We start from the raw sequence: 13,510 nt of genomic DNA on the forward strand, positions 1-13,510 counted from the left end.
CCCGTTACTTGCTGCAGGCGGCCCTCCCTGCACCCGTCTGCCCCAGCTCACCTCCGCTACACCGCCTCCCCGGAGCGCACTTTTGGCCGCCCCCAACCACTTGGCGCCCTAGGCGGCCGCCTAGTTCGTCTAGTGGTTGCACCAGCCCTGTCAGGACCATATTCCTGGCAGCAGCCAATATCAAATGCTCCAGGGCAAGGCACAAAAGAATTCCAACCAACCTAGGCAATTATGCAATGCTGTCTAGTAGCAGGAAATGGCTTCCTGACCCCTGCAGTGATCACCCTATGCCTCAGAGCATCAGATCTCATTGATAACATAGTGGCAGAAATCTCATTGCTAAGGCAAAGGTACAGGGAGTATATGGTCTTTAATGCTTGCCTCTAATGCAAAATGATGTTAAAGAGTCTAGTTATAGAACTGTTATTTTTGTCTTGCATTAGTTCTGGCCTCTACGGTCAATACTCAGGGGTGCTTATTTACTTTTATTTGACAAATATATCATTTTAGATATGGCAGAAATGACAGTAGTTTCTAGTTCCATTGCCTTCTCTGGAGTTACTCCTGATTTACACTGGTGTACATGAAATCAGAATTCAGGCCTTATGTATGTTAGTTGCAAGAATAACTATTTTCATCATTGTAGCAGATCCAACTCCAATTTACATAGCAGGTGCTGAAATATTACAGTTATCCAAAGACAAAACTTTCCCTGACTTCAGTGGAAGCAGGACTGGGACTTATTGCTATTGACAATCAATCCTGGGTTCAGTCCTATCAGGTGAAGAGTGCTCTCAACTTCCATTCCAGGATCAGGCCTTATCACAGTTCTGATTCAGGAATGTAAGCTCTGAAATGGGTTGGGTAGTTCTGGCACCATTTTTTAATTTAATTTTTTTTTTTTTTTTAAATCAGACCCAGAAGTTTCTCTCAGGAGTAAGAAAGAAATGCTACAAAATATCAGAAATGTGGGAGAACCCAGGTAGATTTATTAGGGGTTAACAGAACTGAAATCACCAGAAATGTTGGAGAGTGGAAGCAGTCTCTAGGAAATGTTTGCAGAATCAAACTTAATAGAAAACATTTTTTTTATAAAAAAATATTTAAAAATGTCTATGTCCATGTATTCTTTGCTATAAAACATACCAGCGGCCCTCATCCTGCATTTCCTGAGTACCAAAACACCTAGTAACTTCAAGGAATGGGAATGGGAATACAATGATCCCCGCTTCATTTGTACCTGCTTCTAAAAGTTAGCTTTTCTTTCAGCTGTGTCATGTATTCACTTAGGCTTTGTCTACACCACAGGCAGGCAAAACTATGGCCCACGGGCCACATCCAGCCTGCGGGACCCTCCTGCCTGGCCCCTGAGCTCCTGGCCCTGGAGGCTAGCCCCTGGCCCCTCCCCTGCTGTTCCCCCTCCCCCACAGCCTCAGCTCACTGTGCCTCCGGTGCAAAGACCTGGGCGTGGGGGGGGGGTAGGGGAGGGCTGCAAGCTCTTGCCGGGCAGTGCAGCTGTAGAGCTGTGGCCTGACCCTGTGCTGCGTGGAGGCATGGCTGGCTCCAGCCGGGCAGCGCGACGGTAGCACCGCCAGCCACTGGTGCTCCAGACAGCGCGGTAAGGAGGCAGGGAGCAGGGGGGGTTGGATAGAGGGCAGGGGAGTTTGGGGTGGTGGTCAGGGGACGGGGGTGTGGATAAGGGTCAGGGCGGTCAGAGGGCAGGGAACAGGGGGTTTGAATGGGGGCAGGGGTTCCGGGGGGGGCAGTCAGAAAGGAGGGGGGGTTGGATGGGGTGGCAGGGGGCAGTTAGAGGCAGGGGTTCCGGGGCAGTCAGGGAAAAGGGGTGGTTGGATGGGGCAGGGGTCCTGGGATGGCAGTCAGGAAGGAGAGGGGGCGTTGGATGAGGTGGCAGGGGGCAGTCAGGGGCGGGGGATCCGGGGGCAGTCAGGGGACAGGGAGCAGGGGGAGCTGGATGGGGCAGGAGTCCCGGGGGGACTGTCAGGGGGCGAGAAGCGGGGGGCGAGAAGTGTGGGTGGGGGTCGGATGTGGGGGGGGCAGGCCATGCCTGGCTGTTTGGGGAGGCACTGCCTCCCCTAACTGACCCTCCATACAATTTCGGAAACCCGATGTGGCTTTCAGGCCAAAAAGTTTGCCCGCCCCTGGTCTACACTGTTGTCATTCAGGGGTGTGAAGAAAACACCCCCCCAAACGACAACAGACCTCTGAGAGATAAGAGTTAAGCCACCTGAAAGCAGCCCTGTTCATTTCACCTGAGCTCCACAGGCCTGTCAGCATCAAGTGATGGATTCCAATACTTCTTAAAGAGAAGCCAGCATTCCACCCCAGATATTGCTGTATTTCTGAAGTAGGTGGGCAGTTTGTAAAATTCATAAAAGACTTTGGAATCTTTGAATGAAAGGTCCTATGTCATTATGACTGTTATTAAGAGATAATTGACGATAACCTAGTTGATTAAGTAAATTCTTTCCTTCTTCAGCAGACATTTAGACATGCCACATCTGGTTAGAGGAAGGGGAAAGAAAGGAGCACAGCATATAGACCTTTAATTAACCACCTAATTCTCAATGCAGGAGCAGTTTACAGTTCTTTAGAAATTATTTAAGAATACTTCTTGTTGATGGAGACAAATTGAGACATCTCCTTTAACAGCTCATTAAGACTTTGAGGTGTTTGGAATGCAGTGTCTATATACTTATGGGTAATGAACAAAATTGTAACTATGAACTCCCAGAAGGATTCCTGAAAATGGTAACAAATGAAACAATAGTTCTTTGCAGAGGCCAGCAGAGTCACCCATTCAGTTCCTTTAAAAAGCTCTGCCTGGCAGAAATAAAGAAGTTCACTGTCTATGCAGGTAATACAATTTCCACCTGGATGGCACCTTATCCATAGGAGTAAAAAGAAAAGGAGTACTTGTGGCACCTTAGAGACTAACAAATTTATTTGAGCATAAGCTTTCGTGAGCTACAGCTCACTTCATCGGATGCATTCAGTCTCTAAGGTGCCACAAGTACTCCTTTTCTTTTTGCAAATACAGACTAACACAGCTGCTACTCTGAAACCTATCCATAAGAGTGTAGTTGTTCTTCCAAATGGGCACTGGCCCTGATCCTTCAAAGACTTAAGTAGCTGTTTAATTTATGCACTCTGAGTAATTCCATTGACTTAACAGGACTATTGAATGCAGAAAGTTAAGCAGCCACATAAGTCTTTGCACAATTGGGGACACAGATTTGCTAGTTCTCAAACTGTGGGCTATGGACAACTTGACTGTCTGAGGAGCACTTGCTGGAGTGCGCTTGCCTTACTTTTTAGCTGCCAAATTGCATTAATAGAGAACTAAAACATCATTAAATACACCTTTTCCATATTAGAAATTGCTGCAGTTGCCACGGGTAGAAAACTGTCCTTTTTCAGGGAATGATACAGAGCTTATCTGTTGGCTCCAATGGTACTGGTGCGAATAAGAGTTTTTACTCTCAGGCCCATACTGGGTACAAATTGAGATGCTTCATAAACAATTTACAAAGAAATTACAAGTTGTTCACCACTTAATGATTAAGGCTTTTTGGCAGGCTAAAAACTAAGCTTATCACTAGTAAACCATTAAAATTTATAATCTTCATCTTATTTTGCCAACTGGACTAGTTAGCAATAGTAAGTAGTCTCCACAGGATTCAGCCTTTATCTCCTGGTACAGTTCTCTTTTCAGTGACACAAGCAGTAGTCAAAGTTCTATGCTGAGCTAACTTCATAATCCTAAATGAGAGGCTGCTGAGACCGATTCTGCAGCTCTTCTTTTGTGGCTGAGCATATGTATTTCAAAATTTTTCTTCCCATCATTCCCTAGCTCTCTCTCCGCTATATTTAGGATTCAATGTTCATTTCTGAACATTTAATTGCTTTTGTTCCACATTTGAGTCACAGTAGGTCAAATGTGCTCCAGACTATCTTGTTAGACTCGTTAAAATCAAATCGAAACTGTATGATTAACGATTTGAATCATCTCTTTTTTTTTTTTTAAACAAGAAAGTAAACAAGTACTTGTCTAAGGCTCCACCTGCTTTGCTGCTGTTATGGTGCTGTGCATATCAGAGGGAAAACAATTCCCCCTTCTCAAGGCTGAACTAAAATTAGGCTCCACCTGCAAGATGTTAGTGAAATCTTACACAGCTGCATTCCAGAGACAAGTTCCCCAGATTGCTTTTGGAAAGAGCTGTGCATTTCTAGCAAAATCAAAATGAAACTTGTTAGCTTTTTCTGCCTAACTTTCCAAAAATGCATTATTAATGATAAATGTAATTATTATCACACTAATCATGCTGATAAGTAATCTCAAAAATAGAACCATTTAAAATGTAATTTTACACCCACATCCCACTGTATTTAACCACTTCTTCCCAAATGCAGGCAGTAATCATAATAATACTGAGCACTTAGATGGCATTTTATTCATTTAAAAGCATTTCTATGGCACTCATCACCAAAGTCACTTTATTTTCTTTATTATATCTACAAAGTGCTGCACTGACATTAACAAATTAATCCTGACAACACTCCAGTGAAAAGGGGCTGAGCCTAATCATGCACGACTTATCAAGGAAAACTCCCAGATTCTACAATCTTGACTCACATGGAATAGTAGCCTACCCTCTGAGTTAATTCCATTGAAATGAATACTACTCAAAGTGAGCAGTAAAACTGTGGGAATCTAGACCACAAAGATTACAGAACTCTGCTGTATGGGCCCGATTCTTCAACTTTGAAGCCAAAGGAAATTTTGTCATTGACTTCAACAGGATCAGGACCTAAATAAGGCCTTTCATGTCTCTTTTTGGCATTTATATGTAAATGGCAGATATGCAAACATGAAATCACTGGATTAATCTGTACAATTGTAACCACAGCAGCCCTGTAAAAAATCAGAATTTCATTTGCAAATTTTTTCCTCCCAATCTTTATTTTTTAAAACGCAATGGGTTTTCAAGCCTTCTCATTCTAAAAATGAAGCTGATGGGCATTATAGTCTTCACATTTAAGACTGAACTGAAATTTGTGACTAGTTACTTTTATTTGCATATGTATACTTCTAATGTTTACAGAAAGGCAATTGTTTATATAATGATTTTTGTAGCTGCTTAAATATAAAATGTAGATTCAGTTGACATAAGTTAGTTGACATAAGATGAAAGTACATAAAAAGTATTTTGGTTAGGATTTGAGCAACTGATTTGCAGTTGAAATTAAATGAATGAGAAAATACGTTCTCAAAATAAGGTTCTGTGATTTGCAGTATCATTAATTATCAGTCTGGACCAGTTGTAAAGCACTATAATTGGTACGATTTGTTGGTTTTTTTAAGTAACTCTAGATTGACCCACAATGGGCTGGTAATTCCATAATTTATTTTCCATTTTAGGATATTATAGCATGCCAGTAATTGAATCAAAGGAGGCTAACCAACTGGCACTGCCTGAGTAAACATTTTGTTTACTATGCTGCCCAATTGTTACTGACAACAAAAAAATATAAAAAGAGGTTTAGCTTCCAGTTCCTAGATAGTGAGCTCCTCTCTCTTTCCACACTGCAGGCCATTAAAGACTGGACTGCCCCCTGAGACTGAGTAATTCTAGGGCACAATATAACAAAGGATTCAGTCCACTAGCAGTGTGGGAGTGGACTGGGGGCACTTAGATAAGTTTCATTCACTGTAGTAGCCGTAGGGAACAGTGCATCAAGCCAGCTGCACTGGCTCAGTTCATGGTGTAACTTTACACTATTTTCCCTCTAAATTGCTACTAATCCCTTGGGTTTACATGTTTTTTTGGGCTGCATCAGAGAAAAGCAGTGTGAAATTGCCTGAAAGCCTCCTTATAAATAAGACTTATGATATAGACCAGTTCTGTTGATGAAAAGACTAAAAGAAAGCCCTTGAGGATCACAAGAACCATTTTACAAGTCTCCCCCTGTGATTTTTTTGTCTCTATTTAATGACTGATAACTAAAAAACCCCAAACAAACAAAAACAAAACAAAACAATTCCCCCCGCACCCACCCCGCAACCTCTCCTAACTAGGTTAAAGTCTCTCTGGCCCACTTTTCTTCAATTGAAAACAATATGTCCACAACAAAGCAGCCTTAGCTGTAATGTAAATCCATCTTTTTACTAAAAAAATGCTTCTTGTTTAAAGCCCTCTCTTATTATCTGAGGATTTTTAATGTAGTATGATGAATTCAAAGGTGGTATGAGTGGGTGCAGCTCCACTGAAGTCAATATGAGCGGTGCTCACCAATACCCAGTCTGGATTTAGCCTGGTATCTTCATATGAAATGAGCCATGCACAACTGAGTAAACCACATGGCACTAGACTTGCGTCACTAACATTATCTGCATCAGACAAACTCAGCAAGGGTGAAAATCAGAGCAGAGGGCCCCTACCATTTCTTGTGCACTACTTAAGCCTTAGTTAAGACCTTAACGTGAGAGTCTTAAACAGGGCTTACGCTGTGCATGGGGCCTTGGGCATGTCCTCTCTCAGAAGTCAATTTCGCACAGGGGAAATTTTCAGGACTGCAAAAGAAGAGCATTTCTGATGTGAATGTCTGTTTTACCATGCAATCAAAGTCAAGACTACTAGAAGTTGGAAAAGATAGAACTTATGTGAGTTATGGGGATGGGCAAACTGGTCTCATGAAAATAAGAGCCAGCTATGCCTTTGCTTAGAACTTTACAGGGGCAATGTACAGGACTATGGATTTTCAGATTCTGGCCAAGATCAGAGGTATTTGAAATTACACAAGATAGCCTGATTTTTTGGGTTCCTGCCTGACTGCTTAGCCAGTCCCAGCTTCTGAAATGAACTGAGTTCAGTAGTCTAGTACAGGGATCAGCAACCTTTGACACGCAGCCCGTCAGGGAAATCCACTGGCAGGCTGGGATGGTTTGCTTACCTGCAGCGGCCACAGGTTCGGTCAGTCACAGCTCCCTCTGGCTGCGGTTTGCCGTTCCAGGCCAATGGGGACTGCGGGAATGGCGTGGGTCGAGGGATGTGCTGGCTGCCCCTTCCCACAGCCCCCATTGGCCTGGAATGGCGAATCGCAGCCAGTGGGAGCTGCGATCAGCTGAACCTGCAGACTCTGCAGGTTCGGTCCTGGTAATGGGGTCCGGTAAGTGACAATAGGGCTGTGTGGTCAGAGTGGGTTTTACCCTAAGAGAACCTGCCTCAATACAGAAGTATCTGCGTGGCCCATTCCATGATGTAATCTACTTCTCTGGTGGAGTGTCCTTGTTTGGTGAAGGCAGTTTTAAGTGTGTTAAAGTGCATATCCCAGACTTTATCCTCAGAGGATATTCTGTGGTATTTGAGTGCCTGGCTGTGGAGAACAGGTTTCTTGGTGTGTTTAGGGCAGTTACTGGATCTATGAAGACAAGTGTGGTGATCTCTGGGTTTCTTGTATATGGTTGTCTGTAAGGTTCCATTGTTGAAGTGGATTGTTGTATCCAGGAAGTTGATGCTAGTGTGGGAGTGTTCCAGAGAGAGTTTAATGGATGGGTTGTTGAAGTTCTGGTGGAAATCTATGAGGGAGTCTGACCCATTCAGATAATCCTGAATATGCGCTCAGATTATGCAATAAATATTTGGGCAATTCAGGGCAGACATTTTTTCCAGAGTTGGCTGTGGCTAACTTCTTTTATTCCCAATACAACAAAAGATCTATTATCACACATGTAAGTTGTTCTTTCGGGAAGATGTTCTTTCACTTAGGGCACATCCTCACTGGCAACGTTAAAGCTGCTGCGACAGTGCTTTAACGTGGCTTGTGTAGTCACTGGCTCTAAAAAAAACACCTCTGTGAGGGGCTGGTGCACTGTCTATACTGGCACTTTACAGCGCTGAAACTTGTAGTGCTTGGGGGGGTATTTTTTCACACTCCTGAGCAAGACAGTTGCAGTGCTGTAAAGAGCCAGTGTAGACAAGCCCTTAGACTGAAATAGTTTGAGTTCATTGGAGAGTTCTGAGCCACTATAAGCTGATGAGAAAAATCATGTGATTTTTTTTCTTTCTTTCTTTCTTTCTTTCTTTCTCAGTCAAAAACGGTGATGGTGCACTAGTGAATTTTATTGCTGGTGCTGCTCTTCGTCCCAGTCATTAAAATGTGCCTGTTACCGTTTATCTCAATTGTCCCTTTAGTACACTGAGGTTTCTGGGAAAAGAAGGCATTCTGTTTCATGCTATGTACCTGTCCTGAAAGCGGCAGATGAGGAAAACATGACATGGCCTCAAGCACTTTGTTTATCAGAGCATTCTTCCAGCAATGCATGTCTCTATATAGTGGATGTGGGCTTTGACATGCAGATCAAGCCGGATTGTCAATACATAGTCTTCCCTTTCTGAACATTCCATTCATTCCACAGTGGGACTCCTTTGATTTCAGTGTGGCTTACCCTTGGCTCCCTTTTGTAACTTGGTATCTTGCCGTTGTCCCTTTGGCACAATTCCTCCTCAGCAGAGGTACTTTCCGAATTTGATCTCTCAAACACAATTTCTCCTTCCTCCTTTCCTGTCCCATCAAAAAGATTCAGTGGCTTTACTTCACCCCCTTCTCCCGCCCCCGCCCTGACCCCAGACAATTAGCTGCTATCAGATTCTCTACTAATCTCTCCAGTTTGGTGGGAGATTTTTTTGGCTAAGAGTAAATGAGGAAAAACTAGTGAGTCTGGTTTGCACTGTCTTAATATGTGTAGTGTTTTCCCAGTGGAGAAGACTAAGAAAGTAGACTGGGGCATTGGTCCTGTTCAATAGTTTGATGGTTATTTGATTTCCCAGTTGACAGCTAACATTGAGAGTTATTTAGAGATGTTAGCAGAGGAGGTAGCACATCCATTAAACTAATTTATTTGATAAACCAGTAGAACCCTCACAGCATGAAAAAGTGGGATCTCCACAAGCATTAGGGACAGCTTTCTCTCCCATTTCCCCACCCCCGTAGAGGGCCACCACACCCTGAGCTCAAGAACTGCCTCTGGACTGGTAACATCTGGAGTGCAAGGACCCTTGACTCTATGGTCTACTCTAGACTAGCAGCTGAGTCGCTCCCAAACAAAGGGAGAGCTGGCCTGTAATGGTCCTTAAAATGTGATGCAGCATCCGTGTATCTCTCCCCCTCCCCCGGCCCCGGCCATGCCTTGGAGTTTTGGGAGCTTTCATTCAGCTGCTGCACTCCCCCCAAAGCATGGATTTCATTCTGCAACATTTTGTAACTGCCAATAACTATTTCCAGTGCTGCGCCCCCATTAATCACTGTGCAAGTGCACAAGCAAAGAGGGTTTTCTGGCATGATAAGGTGTTTGGGAAGTTGCAGTTGGTAAATAAAATAACTTAATTAATTTTAATTCTAATCAAGAGGCAGGAAAACAAATTAACGCGTTTTAAATGGAAAAGGACAAAAGTATTTAGAAGTTATAGAATAATTTCAAGTTTTAAGAGGTATTCTTAAAGAGCTAGTCTCCATTATAAAAAAATGACAATACAGAACCTAAGATAAATAATACCTTAAAGGTTTTCCCAAGTATTTAAAGTAATTTTTTGTTATATTTTTTGTTTAGGAATTTTCGGGGAGTTATTTTCCCAGCCAGTTTCACATACTGGATCTTATTTGTCTCACAGTAACAGAGAAACTGGAATGGCTGCTGTTAATGCTGGGAAGGAAAAAAAAACCTAAACACAAAACCACCAACCACAAACCACTCATCACATGACATGAGTGATTTATACATGGCAACAGGAAGGTTTTATAAAGGGTCCCCTAGGCAACTACTCTGGGATTGGTTTGAACAAGTCTCACTGGTGGCGTGTACAGTGATGTGTCTGTAATAAAATATATGACTAACTTTGGAGAGTCAGGTATCGTACATCCAAAGATGCCCCCAAATTGTCCAAATTGGTTTGGTTTGTCTCTTATTAACAAGCCTGCGTACATTTCAGGCATAGATCCTGTAAGTTCATCAAGGTGGGCTAGCAATGCTCTTAAGACTCATAGGGTATGTCTACACTACGGAATAAGGTCGAATTTATAGAAGTCGGTTTTTTAGAAATCGGTTTTATATATTCGAGTGTGTGTGTCCCCACAGAAGTGCATTAAGTGCATTAACTCGGCGGAGTGCTTCCACAGTACCGAGGCTAGAGTCGACTTCCGGAGCGTTGCACTGTGGGTAGCTATCCCACAGTTCCCGCAGTCTCCGCTGCCCATTGGAATTCTGGGTTGAGATCCCAATGCCTGATGGGGCTGAAACATTGTCGCGGGTGGTTCTGGGTACATATCGTCAGTCCCCCCTTCCCTCCCTCCCTCTGTGAAAGCAAGGGCAGATAATCTTTTCGCGCCTTTTTTCCTGAGTTACCTGTGCGGACGCCATACCACCGCAAGCATGGAGCCCGCTCAGGTAACCGTCACCGTATGTCTCCTGGGTGCTGGCAGACGCGGTACTGCATTGCTACACAGTAGCAGCAACCCATTGCCTTGTGGCAGCAGACGGTACAATACGACTGGTAGCCGTCCTCGTCATGTCCGAGGTACTCCTGGTCGCCTGTGTGAGGTCGATCAGGAGCGCCTGGGCAGACATGGGCGCAGGGACTAAATTTTTAGTGACTTGACCAGGTCATTCTCTTTAGTCCGGCAGTCAGTCCTATTGAACCGTCTTATGGTGAGCAGGCAGGCAATATGTCCTTCTGCACCGTCTGCTGCCAGCCAAAGATGTAAAAGATAGATGGAGTGGATCAAAACAAGAAATAGACCAGATTTGTTTTGTACTCATTTGCCTCCTCCCCTGTCTAGGGGACTCATTCCTCTAGGTCACACTGCAGTCACGCACAGAGAAGGTGCAGCGAGGTAAATCTAGCCATGTATCAATCAGAGGCCAGGCTAACCTCCTTGTTCCAATAAGAACAATAACTTAGGTGCACCATTTCTTATTGGAACCCTCCGTGAAGTCAACCCTGTAAGCCGTGTCCTCAGTCGCCCCTCCCTGCGTCAGAGCAACGGCAAACAATCGTGCATCTGAGTTGAGAGTGCTGTCCAGAGCAGCCCAATGGAGCACTCTGATTGGGCTAAAACATTGTCGCGGGTGATTCTGGGTACATATTGTCCGGCCCCCGTTCCCTCCCTCCCTCTGTGAAGGGAAGGGCAGACAATCGTTTCGCGCCTTTTTTCCTGAGTTACCTGTGCGGACGCCATACCACCGCAAGCATGGAGCCCGCTCAGGTAACCGTCACCGTATGTCTCCTGGGTGCTGGCAGACGCGGTACGGCATTGCTACACAGTAGCAGCAACCCATTGCCTTCTGGCAGCAGACGGTGCAGTAGGACTGGTAGCCGTCCTCGTCATGTCCGAGGTGCTCCTGGCCACGTCGGCTGGGAGCGCCTGGGTAGACATGGGCGCAGGGACTAAATTTTTGGTGACTTGACCAGGTCATTCTCTTTAGTCCTGCAGTCAGTCGTATTGAACCGTCTAATGGTGAGCAGGCAGGCAATACGGATTGCTAGCAGTCGTATTGTACCATCTTCTGCCGGGCAGGCAAGAGATGACGATGGCTAGCAATCGTACTGTGCCATCTTCTGCCAGGCAGGCAAGAGATGAGGATGGCTAGCAGTCGTACTGTACTATCTTCTGCCGAGCAGCCATGAGATGTGGATGGCTTGCAGTCCTTGTGCACCGTCTGCTGCCAGCCAAAGATGTAAAAGATAGATGGAGTGGATCAAAACAAGAAATAGACCAGATTTGTTTTGTACTCATTTGCCTCCTCCCCTGTCTAGGGGACTCATTCCTCTAGGTCACACTGCAGTCACTCACAGAGAAGGTGCAGCGAGGTAAATCTAGCCATGTATCAATCAGAGGCCAGGCTAACCTCCTTGTTCCAATATGAACAATAACTTAGGTGCACCATTTCTTATTGGAACCCTCCGTGAAGTCCTGCCTGAACTACTCCTTGATGTAAAGCCACCCCCTTTGTGGATTTTAGCCTCCTGAAGCCAACCCTGTAAGCCGTGTCGTCAGTCGCCCCTCCCTCCGTCAGAGCAACGGCAGACAATCATTCCGTGCCTTTTTTCTGTGCGGACGCCATACCAAGGCAAGCATGGAGTCCGCTCAGCTCACTTTGGCAATTAGGAGCACATTAAACACCACACGCATTATCCAGCAGTATATGCAGCACCAGAACCTGGCAAAGCGCTACCGGGCGAGGAGGCGACGTCAGCGCAGTCACGTGAGTGATCAGGACATGGACACAGATTTCTCTGAAAGCATGGGCCCTGCCAATGCATGCATAATGGTGCTAATGGGTCAGGTTCATGCTGTGGAACGCCGATTCTGGGCTCGGGAAACAAGCACAGACTGGTGGGACCGCATAGTGTTGCAGGTCTGGGACGATTCCCAGTGGCTGCGAAACTTTCGCATGCGTAAGGGCACTTTCATGGAACTTTGTGACTTGCTTTCCCCTGCCCTGAAGCGCATGAATACCAAGATGAGAGCAGCCCTCACAGTTGAGAAGCGAGTGGCGATAGCCCTGTGGAAGCTTGCAACGCCAGACAGCTACCGGTCAGTTGGGAATCAATTTGGAGTGGGCAAATCTACTGTGGGGGCTGCTGTGATGCAAGTAGCCCACGCAATCAAAGATCTGCTGATATCAAGGGTAGTGACCTTGGGAAATGTGCAGGTCATAGTGGATGGCTTTGCTGCAATGGGATTCCCTAACTGTGGTGGGGCCATAGACGGAACCCATATCCCTATCTTGGCACCGGAGCACCAAGCCGGCGAGTACATAAACCGCAAGGGGTACTTTTCAATAGTGCTGCAAGCTCTGGTGGATCACAAGGGACGTTTCACCAACATCAACGTGGGATGGCCGGGAAAGGTACATGACGCTCGCATCTTCAGGAACTCTGGTCTGTTTCAAAAGCTTCAAGAAGGGACTTTATTCCCAGACCAGAAAATAACTGGTGATGTTGAAATGCCTATATGTATCCTTGGGGACCCAGCCTACCCCTTAATGCCATGGCTCATGAAGCCGTACACAGGCAGCCTGGACAGCAGTCAGGAGCTGTTCAACTACAGGCTGAGCAAGTGCAGAATGGTGGTAGAATGTGCATTTGGACGTTTAAAGGCGCGCTGGCGCAGTTTACTGACTCGCTTAGACCTCAGCGAAACCAATATTCCCACTGTTATTACTGCTTGCTGTGTGCTCCACAATATCTGTGAGAGTAAGGGGGAGACGTTTATGGCGGGGTGGGAGGTTGAGGCAAATCGCCTGGCTGCTGGTTATGCGCAGCCAGACACCAGGGCGGTTAGAAGAGCACAGGAGGGTGCGGTACGCATCAGAGAGGCTTTGAAAACCAGTTTCATGACTGGCCAGGCTACGGTGTGAAAGTTCTGTTTGTTTCTCCTTGATGAAACCCCCCGCCCCTTGGTTCACTCTACTTCCTTGTAAGCTAACCAC

General features: G+C 45.4%; 1 protein-coding gene across 1 annotated transcript in view; it reads right to left on the reverse strand.

The window, feature by feature from the left end:
• ADGRL2 (adhesion G protein-coupled receptor L2) overlaps nucleotides 1-13,510 on the reverse strand; it is a 473,176-nt gene that overhangs the window by 245,081 nt on the left and 214,585 nt on the right. The gene's annotated exons all lie outside the window — the stretch shown is intronic.

Source organism: Natator depressus, chromosome 8, assembly GCF_965152275.1.
Source record: "Natator depressus isolate rNatDep1 chromosome 8, rNatDep2.hap1, whole genome shotgun sequence".
Lineage (NCBI taxonomy): Eukaryota > Metazoa > Chordata > Testudines > Cheloniidae > Natator > Natator depressus.